Source organism: Petaurus breviceps, unplaced genomic scaffold (assembly GCF_028583685.1).
Source record: "Petaurus breviceps papuanus isolate PSGF00001 unplaced genomic scaffold, PetGlider_PUasm1.0 419, whole genome shotgun sequence".
NCBI classification, from domain to species: Eukaryota; Metazoa; Chordata; class Mammalia; order Diprotodontia; family Petauridae; genus Petaurus; species Petaurus breviceps.
In genome coordinates this window covers 6,882,128-6,893,463 of record NW_027186324.1, presented here as the reverse complement: position 1 = coordinate 6,893,463, position 11,336 = coordinate 6,882,128, and the positions used below count along the sequence as shown (strand labels likewise).

At 36.5% G+C, this 11,336-nt stretch overlaps 1 non-coding gene across 1 annotated transcript; it reads right to left on the bottom strand.

Moving 5' to 3' along the window:
* Window positions 1-459: 459 nt before the first annotated feature.
* On the bottom strand, window positions 460-566 carry LOC138171279 (U6 spliceosomal RNA). The gene has a single exon (XR_011170849.1). It is a non-coding gene; the product is annotated as a U6 spliceosomal RNA (small nuclear RNA).
* Window positions 567-11,336: the final 10,770 nt, after the last annotated feature.

Sequence of the window (11,336 nt, the reverse complement as noted above, 5' to 3'; positions counted from 1 at the left end):
AAATATTTGATAATTTCTACAGCAACTTTAGATGGAATTTCTCTTTCTATCTCTTGATATTGGGCTTTGTTAGTAATATATAGAAATGGATTATGTGGGCTTACTTTATATCCCGCAATTTTGCTAAAGTTGTTTATTATTTCAAGTAGTTTTTACTTGATTCTCTAAGTATACCATCATATCATCTGCAAAGAATGATAACTTTGTTTCTTCTTTGCCTATTTTAATCCTCCAATTTCTTTTTCTTCTCTTATTGCTAAAGCTAACATTTCTAGTATAATACTGAATAACAGTGGTGATAATGGACATCCTTGTTTCAGCCCCCGTCTTATCGGAAATGCTTCTAGCTTATCCCAATTACATTTAATGCTTGCTGTTGGTTTCAGATAGATGCTATTTAGCATTTTAAGAAGACTCCATTTATTCCTATACACTAATAGGAATGGATGTTGTATTTTGAAAAATATGGAATGCTTCACAAATTTGCATGTCATCCTTGTGCAGAGGCCACGGTAATCTTCTCTGTATCATTCCAATTTTAGTATATATGCTACCAAAGCAAGCACCACAATTATCTTGTTGGTGTGATGGTGTTATTTGTTGGCATAACCCACCGACCCAACCCACAGACCCACAGGCCATCTAAAGAACAGCTTCATGTTCAATTTTGCCTTTGTTAAAAGATTTTTTTTCTGCTTTTATTGATACAATCATATGACTTTTGTTATTTTTATTGTTGAAGTGGTCAGTTTTGCTGATAGTTTCTTAATATTGAACCAGCCCTGTGTTCCTGGTGCATCCCACTTGGTCACAGTGCATGAGCTTTGTGATAGATCGTTTTTCTCTCCTTGCTAGTGTTTATATAAATTTTTGCTTCAATATTCATTAAGGCAATTGGTCTGCAATTTTCTTTCTCTGTGTTTTCTCTCTCTAGTTTAGGTAGAAAAAATCATATTTGTATCATAAAAAGAATTTGGTAGAACCCCCCCTTTACCCTTTATTTTAAAATACTTTATACCATGTTGAGTCTAATTGTTTCTTATATGTTTGATAGAATTCACTCACAAATCCATATGGTTCTGGAGATTTTTTTCTTAGGGAACTAATTTATGGCTGGTACAATTCTTTTTTTTTTTTTTTGCCCTAAGATAGGGTTATTTAAATATTCTATTAATCTGGGCAATTTTGCTTTTTCTATAGATTCATCCATTTTGCTTAGATTGTTAGATTTACTGGCAAATAATAGGGCAAAATATCTTCTAATATTTTCTTCCATTTCATCTTCATTGGCGTTACATTAATCCTTTTCATTTTTTATATTAGTAATTAGGTTTCCTTCTTTAAAAAAAAAGAATTCAGGTTAAGCAATGGTTTTTCTATTTTATTGGGTCCCCCCCATAAAGCTAACTCTTGGTTTTATTTATTAGTTCAATATTTTACTTTCAATTTTATTAATTTATCCTTTGATTTTCAGGATTTGCATTTTGGTGTTTAATTGGGGATTTTTAATGTTCTTTTTCTAGTGTTTTTAGTTGCATGTCCAATTCATTGACCTGCTCTTTTTCTATTTATTGATGTAAGCATTTAGACATATAAAATTTCCTGTAAATACTCCTCTGACTGCATCCTACGAATTATAGCATGTTGTCTAATTGTTTTCATTATCTTTGATGACATTGTGTATGGTTTCTATGATTTGTTCTTTGATCTACTCATTCTTTAGGATTAGATTGTTTGGTTTCCAATTAATTTTTAATCTATGCTTCCACAGCCCTTTATTGGATGTAATTTTTATTGCATTGTGGTTTGAAAATAGTGCATTTAATAGTTCTGCTGATCTGCATTTGTTTGTGAGGGTTTTATGCCCTGATGCATTGTCAATATTTTTGAAAATGCCATATATACTTGAGGAAAAGGTATAATCCTTTCTATTCTCATTCAGTTTTCTCAGAGGTTTATCATATCTAACTTTTCTAAGATATTATTCATCTCCTTAACTTCCTTCTTATTTATTTTATGGTTAGATTTATCTAGCTCTGAGAGGGGGAAGTTAAGGTCCCTTACTAGTATAGTTTTACTGTTTGTTTCCTTCTGTAACTCATTTAACTTGTCCTTTGGATGCTTTGCCATTTGGTGCATATATGTTTAATGTTGTTATTACTTCATTGTCTATGGTACCTTCTAGCATCATGTAGTTTCCCTGATTATCTCTTTTAATTAGGTCTCTTTTTTTATTTTGCTTTGTCTGAGATCAGAGTAGTCACCCATGATTTTTTAGTTCAGTTGAAGCATAATAGATTCTGTTCCAGTCCCTTATTTTTAACTCTGTATATATTTCTCTGTTTCAAGTGTGTTTCTTATGATGAATTGGGTTTTTGTTTAGTTTTAATTTTCAACATTCACTTTTATAAGATTCTGACTTCCAAAAAATTTTCCCCTCCCCAAGACCACATGCAACCTGACATAGGCTATACATATACAGTCATATATAACGAACTTTCACGTTAGTCATGTTGTGAAGGAAGAATCAGAACAAAAGGGAAAAACCATGAGAAAGAGGGGAAAAAATGAGAGAGAGAGAGAGAGATATGCATTTCAATATGCATTCAGATTCCATAGTTCTTTTTCTGGATGTGGATAGCATTTTCCATCATGAGTCTTCTGGAATTGTCTTAGATCATTGTGTTGCTGGGAAGAGCTGAGTCTATTAAAGTTGATCCTTGCACAATGTTGCTGTTACTGTGTACAATGTTCTGGTTCTACTCACTTAACTCAGGATTAGTTCATGTAAGTTTTTCTGAAATTCACCTGCTCACCATTCATATACCACAACTCATATAATGTACTGTTGAATTCTGGTTTCTATTCCATTCTGCTATCTATTTCCATTCTATGGGTGAATTCATCCCACTGACATTCACAGTTATGATAACTAACTGTGCATTTCCCTCCATCCTAGTTTTTTTTCTGTTTCTTCTCTCTTTTTATCTTGTCCTTCCTTTAAATTTGTTTTGCTTCTGACCACTGTTTTCCTTTATCCAGTCTCCCTTTTATCATCTCCTTCGCTATATCACATATCTTCTTCGCTATCACTATAGTAGCTTTTGGGTTCTTTTTTTTATTGTTTTTTCCTTTTCCCAGCCTATTTATTGACCTGGAACTTTTTGTTAAAGCTGGACTCTGTTCCTAGCTTGGAGGTAGAGGGGCATTGTCTCAAGCTTCAAACTTTAATTCACTGCTGCTTTCAAAATTAATTTGGGGGGTTTGGAATTTTTCAGTGTTTTTAAGGTGAGGCAATCTGGGGTGGGAGTAGAGGTGGGTATGTTCACTGTTTTCCTTGTCTGTACTCTGGTCCTTACCTCTTATACTGTTTCCTTGAGGTTGAAAGTTATGCTGTTCCACAGGATCATAAATCCCTTGTGGAAAAAAATACCATGATGCTTCTCAGGTCCTCTGCTCCTTCTTGACCAAAAGTGTTCCTCTTCACTCTTAAACTATGACCCAATGCCAGACAGGGCCTTCCTTGTCTTATACCCACTACTAGCAAGAAGATCCCCTGTAATCTCTTTTTGACCAGTTTCTCTCACCCTCAATTCCTTCATCTATGAAAAATGGTAGCCAGATAAGAACATCTCTAATCCATATTCTGGCAATGACTTTCTATTTTATTCCATGTTAATTTTGGGAATCTTTTTATTAGCATATAATTTCTCTAGATGTCATGGAATATATCTTCAGAATGGTCATAATCTCAATTTTGTTCATTCTGGAATTGGTTTTGACACTCAATGAAATAGCTATTATGATAGTAACCAAATATTAAATTTGAAAACACCCACTTATATCTCAAAAGCATTCCATGGCACATGGAAAGAGTGCTGAATTTGGTGTAAAAGGATCTAGGTTCAAATTCTCCCTTTTCTGCTTAGGAAGAAAGGAAGGAAGGAAGTATTTATTAAATGCCTATGATGGACCAGGTCCAACGCTCTTTCCAATATATGCTTGACAGAGAAAAGTGGCATAAATGTTGGTGACTGACATGATGATGACTTGATGCTATAAATGGAGATTTTCATTATTTCCGATCCCACGATATCCTTACTTTCAAGATACTCCTAGTCCCATCCAATTATCTCATAGGGGTCATAATTAAAAAAGAAAAAAAGGAAATCCCCCCAAAATGTAAAAATAATTAAACATGATTTTCAAGAAATATACAAAATGTTTGGCTTTGTCTGGGGAAGATGAGAAATAAACCTTCAATTAAGTTCGATTAAGTGCCTACTATGCACCAAACTCTTAGCAAAGAAAAAAGTAATCTCTGCCCTCAGGGATTTTACATTCTACAGTTAAAATCCAATTTGTGAAGATAGGGGAAATCAAATTAGAAAAATTACCCTTAGCTATAAAAGAAGGTTCACCCCAAATCCTTTGGTTTTGTTGGATGTGAAATGACATTTGTTGTATCTGAAGGGCAGATTAGAATGTTTACATTTAATTTTGACATTGTCCATGATCTTCACGTGATTTTACTTGGCACTCATATGTTGAATTTTATTGTTTGAGAGAGTACTATGCTATAAACCAAGCAAAACAGAGCAAAGAACATATGTAGAAGACAGCCTCTGTGAAAAGATCAGGAATTGCACTACCTTACCTTAGTGGGATCAGAGGGCTTGAAGTCTTCCTACTGTGCAGACCTTTTACTTCCTAGAGTAACAGATTTGATAATTAAATTGAAACTTGAAATCATTAGTCAAGAAAATGAGATTAGGCCTTGGAAAGTTATGCGGGAACCAATTATAGCACAGCCTGTGGGATAAAATTTAATAAAGATTCAATTGTGAAAAGCCAGATCAAACCCAGTATTTTGCCTGCAGAGACACCAGAGAACCATTACTTGGTTGTTTGCTCATCTAGTGGGTTAGAAGGAGGAAATATTATAAAATCACACTAACAAATTTTATCCATACAAATAATGTGGGCTTTCCATTTTCCTAAGTAGGGTCTGGTTGCAGAATATTCAGCAGATGAAATATAAAGATGGAGGAAACCTTAGATAAGCTTTTAATTAGGAAAGAAATTGTGACAATTACATTTTTATTTTTCTCAGCAATCTCCTCATTTCTCTGTTATAATTTTAGACATTATACATTTCAACTCAAGACTCTCATTATTCTTAGGCTATACTCAAGTGAGTGGTTTCTGGGATTCTGTGTTATGGTTCAAACCATAAACTTCAAGGTATAGACAGTCACTAAGGAGGAAAATGGAGGTACTGGGTTACTTTTAGTTATGAAAACAATAAAAAGTGCCAACAAAATTTGGCTTCTCATACATTCATCCATTTGTTCATTCATTCATTGATGTCCTGACAACATGATATGGTGGTTATTTCAATAGCATCTCTGTCCATTTCCCTGATTAAAATCTCTCCCTCACCCTTCTCTAATTTATCCATCATATAGCTGCCAAAATAATTTTTATTAAATGCAGGTGTGACTTATTCCTCCATTAAATAATAGACAGTAGATTTCTGTTGCCTTTAGGATTAAAAATAAACATCTCTAGCTTAAAAAATTGTAATTCTGACAATCATCACCAAATATGAATATTTCTATATACAAAGAATAAGAGGAAAAAAGAGTGAATTTCTATTATGCCCAACTTGGATTTTTTTTTTCAGTATTTTTTTGGGTTTCCTTTAGCAATCTGTTGACTGATTTTTCATGATTTTCTTGCATCACTCTCATTTCTCTTCCCAATTTTTCCTCCACTTCTCTTAACTTGATTTTCAAAGTCCTTCTTGAGCTCCTCCATGTTCTGTGACCAATTCATATTTTTCTTAGAGGATTTTGATGCAGAAATTTTGACTTTGTTGTCTTCTTCTGGTTCTATGTTTTGATTTTTTTATCACCAAAGAAAGATTCTATGGTCTGATTTCTTTTCCTCTGTTTGCTTATTTTCCTAGTCAGTTATTTGACTTTTGAGCTCTTTGCCACAGTAGAACTCTGCTTCCAGAGTGGAGAGACCTGTGTCCCAAATTTCTGGGGTTTTGCACAGTTTTGTCAGAGCTACTTCTAGGCACCTGCCCCTGTGAGGAGGACACCCTCTTCACAGCTGCCACAATCTTCCTCACCCCAGAACTGCAACCCAAGACTGTGGAACACCTTTGGAACTAACACGATGAATTTAGTGTATTTTTTAATACAAGTTGGGAGAGGATGGAGTCAAGATGACTAAGTCAAAGCAGGAACTTTCTTGAACTCATTCCCCAACCACCTCCAAACAAACAGAGAATCCTGCCTCAGTGCCAGCAAAGAGATTCTTGCAATTACCCTGTGCTCAGACACTCCACCATCTGGAATCAGCCACCTGTGCTGCCCTTTGGGAGGCTTGGGGCCAGGGCACACTCTTCTCTCATTCAGATCCAACAGGGTTTCCCCACTGGCCTTTTACTTTGTCTTTGCTATTTGTGGATTGAGAAGTCTGGAAACCAGCACAGCTGCCAGTGATTCAGTCACTTGAGGTCAGTTCCAGCCTGGTCTGTGTCACCATTCTGTGCTTAGGTGGCCCACACAGGACTGCGCTTAGCTCCCAGCCTGGTGCAAGAGACCCTTCCTGTTGGTCTGCCAGGCTGTGTTTTACTCTGTCATTTTGTAGGTTCTGTAGCGCTAAAATTTGTTTACAGTCATTTTTACAGGTATTGGAGGTGGTTGGGGAATGAGCTTAAGGAAGTTCCTGCTTTTACTTAGTCATCTTGATTCCAGCCTCTCCCAACTTGTAGAAAAAAAAAAAATACACTAAATTCATCATGTTAGTTCCAAAGGCGTTCCACATAATTTTTTCTACTGGAACTCCTTTTGTTCTCTTCTGTACCTTTTACAAATATTTCATTAATGCTCTCTCCCTCCTTTCCTTCTTTTTTCTTTTCTTTTACTTCCCCCTCTTCCTCCTTTCTTTCTTCTTCCCTTCCTTTCTCTCTAGGTCTCTCTTATCTTTCTTCCTCTCTAATCCCTTTCTCTTTTTTCTTTCCTCATTCCTCCCAACAACAACAAAAAAGAAACACAAACCCTAGCTTGTAATAGCTTAGAATTGTTGACTAAAACAAATTCACACATTGAAAATGCTCCCAAATGTGTGCCTTGTTCTGCACTTTTAGTCTCGTATCTGTCTGTCAAGAGGTGGGAAGTTTGCTTCATTATCAGTTATCTGGAGTCATGGTTAATTGTTGCATTGATTATACCTCTAAAGCCTTTCAAAAAAAATTTTTTTTCAGTAATAGAGGCATGGTATAAATTGTTTTCCTAGGTTTGCTTACTTCCCTCTGCATCAGGTCATACAATTTTTCTGAATCTATCCCTTTAGGAGTTTCTTATTTTATTACATTAACATATAATAATGTGTTTAGCCACTCTTCAATTAGTGTTCCCACCCTTAATTTATAGTTCTTTGATATGACAAAAAGTGTTGGGTTAGGGATTTTTTCTTCTTTTTTAATCTTTTTTGGGACCATAATTAGCCATGGTATCTCTAGTTCAGAGGCTATGCAGTTTAATGAATATAGTTCCAAATTGTTCTCCCTAAAAGCTGAACTGATTCACAACTCCACCAACACTGCACTAATGTGCTTGTCTTCCCTTGTCCACTCCAATAAGTGTTACCTTCTTTTTTTGGTCATATTTGTGCATCTAATAGGTGTGAAGTGGAATCTTGGAGTTGTTTTGATTTGCATTTCAATTAATAGTGATGTGGAACATTTCCTCCCCCTCTCCCCAGAGTTTCTTGATAACATACTTTTTAGTACTGCTTGTTTATGTACTTGAATAATTTCTCAAGTAGGGAATGGCTCTCATTCTATCAGGAACTTTATTGCAGACATTTGCTGTAAAGATGTTTGCCCAGTGAAGGAAGGAAAAAAAAAACTTTTAATAAGCTCCTACTATGTGTTAAATATCATGTTAAACACTTTGCAAATATCATCTTATTTGATCTTCAATAGCACCCTGGAGGGTGGGTGTGGGGTGGGGATAAGTACTATTATTATACTCATTTTAACAGCTGAAGAAACTGAGGCAGGCAGTTTAAAGGACTTCTCCATTGTCACATAGGTAGCAAGTATCTGAGGCTAGATTAGAATTCAGGTCTTATTGACTCTAGGCTCAGGACTCCATTTACTATGTCACTTCAGTTAACATTTTCTTTCTAATTCCATTGTTTTTGTTTGGGCAAAGGCTTTTTTACTTTTATGTACTCAAAAATGTACCTTACATTTTACAAGATTTTCTGTCTTTTGTTTAATGAATATACATTTGTTAAAGACCTACTATGTGCCAGACACTGTACTAGGCTCTAGGGATACCTGAGGAATCAAAAGACAATCCCTGTCCTCAAGGAATTTTCAATCTAATGGGGGAAGATAATACACAAATAGATATTTGCAAAGCAAAATAATTATCAATGAGAAGGCATTAGAATTAAGAGGAATTGGGGAAGATTTTCAATTAAAAATGTGATTTTAGTTGGAACTTAAAGGAAGACCAGGGAAGCTGGTAGTCTGACAAAGAAGAAGAACATTCCAGGCCTGGGGAACAGCCAGAGAAAATACCTAGAGCCCAGAGACTAGTATCTTGTTTGTGGAACAGCCGGGAAGCCAGAGACACTGGAATGAAGAATATGTGTCAGGGAGGAAGGTGTAAGAAGGATGCAAACTTGGCAGGGGAGGGGAAGGAGGAGGGTAGTTAGGAAAGGTTTGAAATGCCAAAGAGAGCATTTTGTATTTGATTCTAGAGGCAATAGGAAGTCACCAGATTTGCATTGGTTCCCTAAGTGGGTAATAACCCCTGGGGGGGGGGGGGCTGGACCAATCCAGGTGGGGCAATGATGCAACTGGGGGGGAGCACTAAATAAAAATAAGGGGGCAACGGAAGCATAAAGAAAGAAGAGAAGAGAAGAAAAATTTGAAAAACCATTTGTGGGGCAGCCAGGTGGCTCAGCGAGGAAGAGCACCGGCCCCAGTGTCGGGATGACCTAGAGATCGAATCCCGGGCTCAGATACTCAGCACCACACCCAGAAATAACTGGCCGTGTAACCTTGAGCAAGTTACTTAATCCCGATTGCTTTAAAAAAAAAAAAAACATTTGTACATGTTTTATCTGTTGTGTAACAGAGCTAAAGCTGTAGTAATTATATTGTTTTCCAAATAAACACAGAAAATACAAGTTATATCTGATCAATGGTCAAGTCTTTCCACAGGTCTTAACAAGTAAGTGATGCAGGTGAGTGTGTGGCACATTGTCAGGAAGTCCAGCATGCATTGGCAGGAATATGTGTGTGTAATGACTTGTTTACAATACAATACTATACAGCTACATGACAAAATATTGCGTTATTAAAATGTCAACACAGGAAAAATCCCACAAATTTACAATAAATTTTTAAATTTAAAATTAAAAAATTATATTTTTGAAATGATACAAATTAAAAAAAAAAAGTTAGAAGGTTAAAGAAAGTTGATTTCCAGGGTGGCATTGAGTAATTTTTTTTTTAAAGGGGCTTGATGAGGTATGGGCTGTGGGACCCCCTCCAAGACCTCTCCTTGAGTCCTTGAGGTACAGGCTCTGGGAACTTACCTTGGACTCTGATTAAATCATCTCATTTGATGAGGCATTTGCATGAGGCAATAAGCCTTACATTGTGGGTGGGCCCAGACCTCTAGCCTAGTTACTAGCCTAGGCCTTCATTGTTCATCTACTTCCCACCCAAACTGGCCTGGCCCACCATAGCCTGTGGCCTCCAACAACTTCCCACCCTTAATCACTCATTGGCCTCATTAACTCCTCCTGAAGACCTTCCCTGGACTTCTCCCCTAAAGCACCCCTAAATTCCTCCCACAAGCTTCTGTATATAAGACCCCATCCTGTCTTCATGTTTGTGAGAGTGCCATAGAATGCCATATGGGTGAGCTCCATAGAATAGTGAGGGTGCCATAGAACAGCCACCTAGCACAGATTTACTCTGTGTCTAATACAAGTGAACTTTTAATAAACTTTACTTTTCTTTGGCTGAGAGAAGACTTGAGTCGAATTCATTCGGCAGGACCCGGATTGTTGGTATTTTGGAGTCTCCAGAGCAACTTTAACCCTCTTAGTGGGTGACCTCTTCAGAGCTGGTAGGCTGAATAAGTTTGGAAACCGCTGTACTAGGAATTAGCTAAGGACAGCTAGGTGACTAAATGGATAGAAGGCTGTGCCTAGAGTCAGGGAGACTCATCTTCCTTAGTTCAAATCTGGTCTCAAGACACTGCCCGTGTGACCATCTTGGACAAGCCACTTAATCTTGTTTGTTTCTTCATTGTAAAATGAACTGGAGAAGAAAATTGCAAACCACTGCGGTATCATTGCCAAGAAAATCCCAAATGGAGTCACAAAGAATCAGACACAACTAAATAAAAACAACGGAATTTGACAACCTTATTTCGTGGCAAACTCTGACTCCATGCATACTTCTGATAGGTATTTCCTTCTTGCTATTCTAACTGGTTTATGATACAGTTTTTTTCAATCTTAGTCATATTTCCATTTGAAACATTTTGTGGCATGTGGTGTGATATATTTATTTAAACATAGTTGATACCAGATTACTTTTTAGTTTTCCCAGCAATTTTTGACAAAGAATGAGTCCTTAACCCAGTTATTTGGGACTTTGGGTTTCTCGTGCTACCATGTTTATTTGTCTCTGGATCTTCTCCCTACAATTTCCACGATCAAATACAAAATCCTTTGTTTAGTGTTCAAGGCCCTTCATAACCTACTCCCCTCCTATCTTCCCAGTTTTCTTACTTCCCACCACACGCCCTTTGATCTAATGACATTGGTCTCCTTGCTGTTCTGCTCACAAGATATTCCATCCTGACACTGGGAGTTTTCTCTGGTTATTCCACATACCTAGAATGCTTTTTCCTCCTTATCTGTACTTACTGGTGTCAATGGCTTCCTTTGAGTCTCAAATAAATCCCATATTTAAGTCTTGTCTTCTATAGGGAGTCTTTTCTAATCCCTCTAGTGCCTTTCTTCTCCAATTTGCTTCCTACTTATCTTGTAAATAGCTTTTTTGTACACATTTGTTAGCTTTGGTTCACCTAATAAGATTGTAAGCTTCTTGAGGACAGGGATATTTTTTCATGCTTTTTGTATCTACAGCACTAAAGTACTTGGTAACTTACTAGGTGTTTAATAAATGTTAATTGACGTTTAAGAGGCTTTTCTATACAAGAGACAGGTATATTAAGGTCCCTGACTAATATAATTTCATTTTTTATTTCTTCCCATAATTT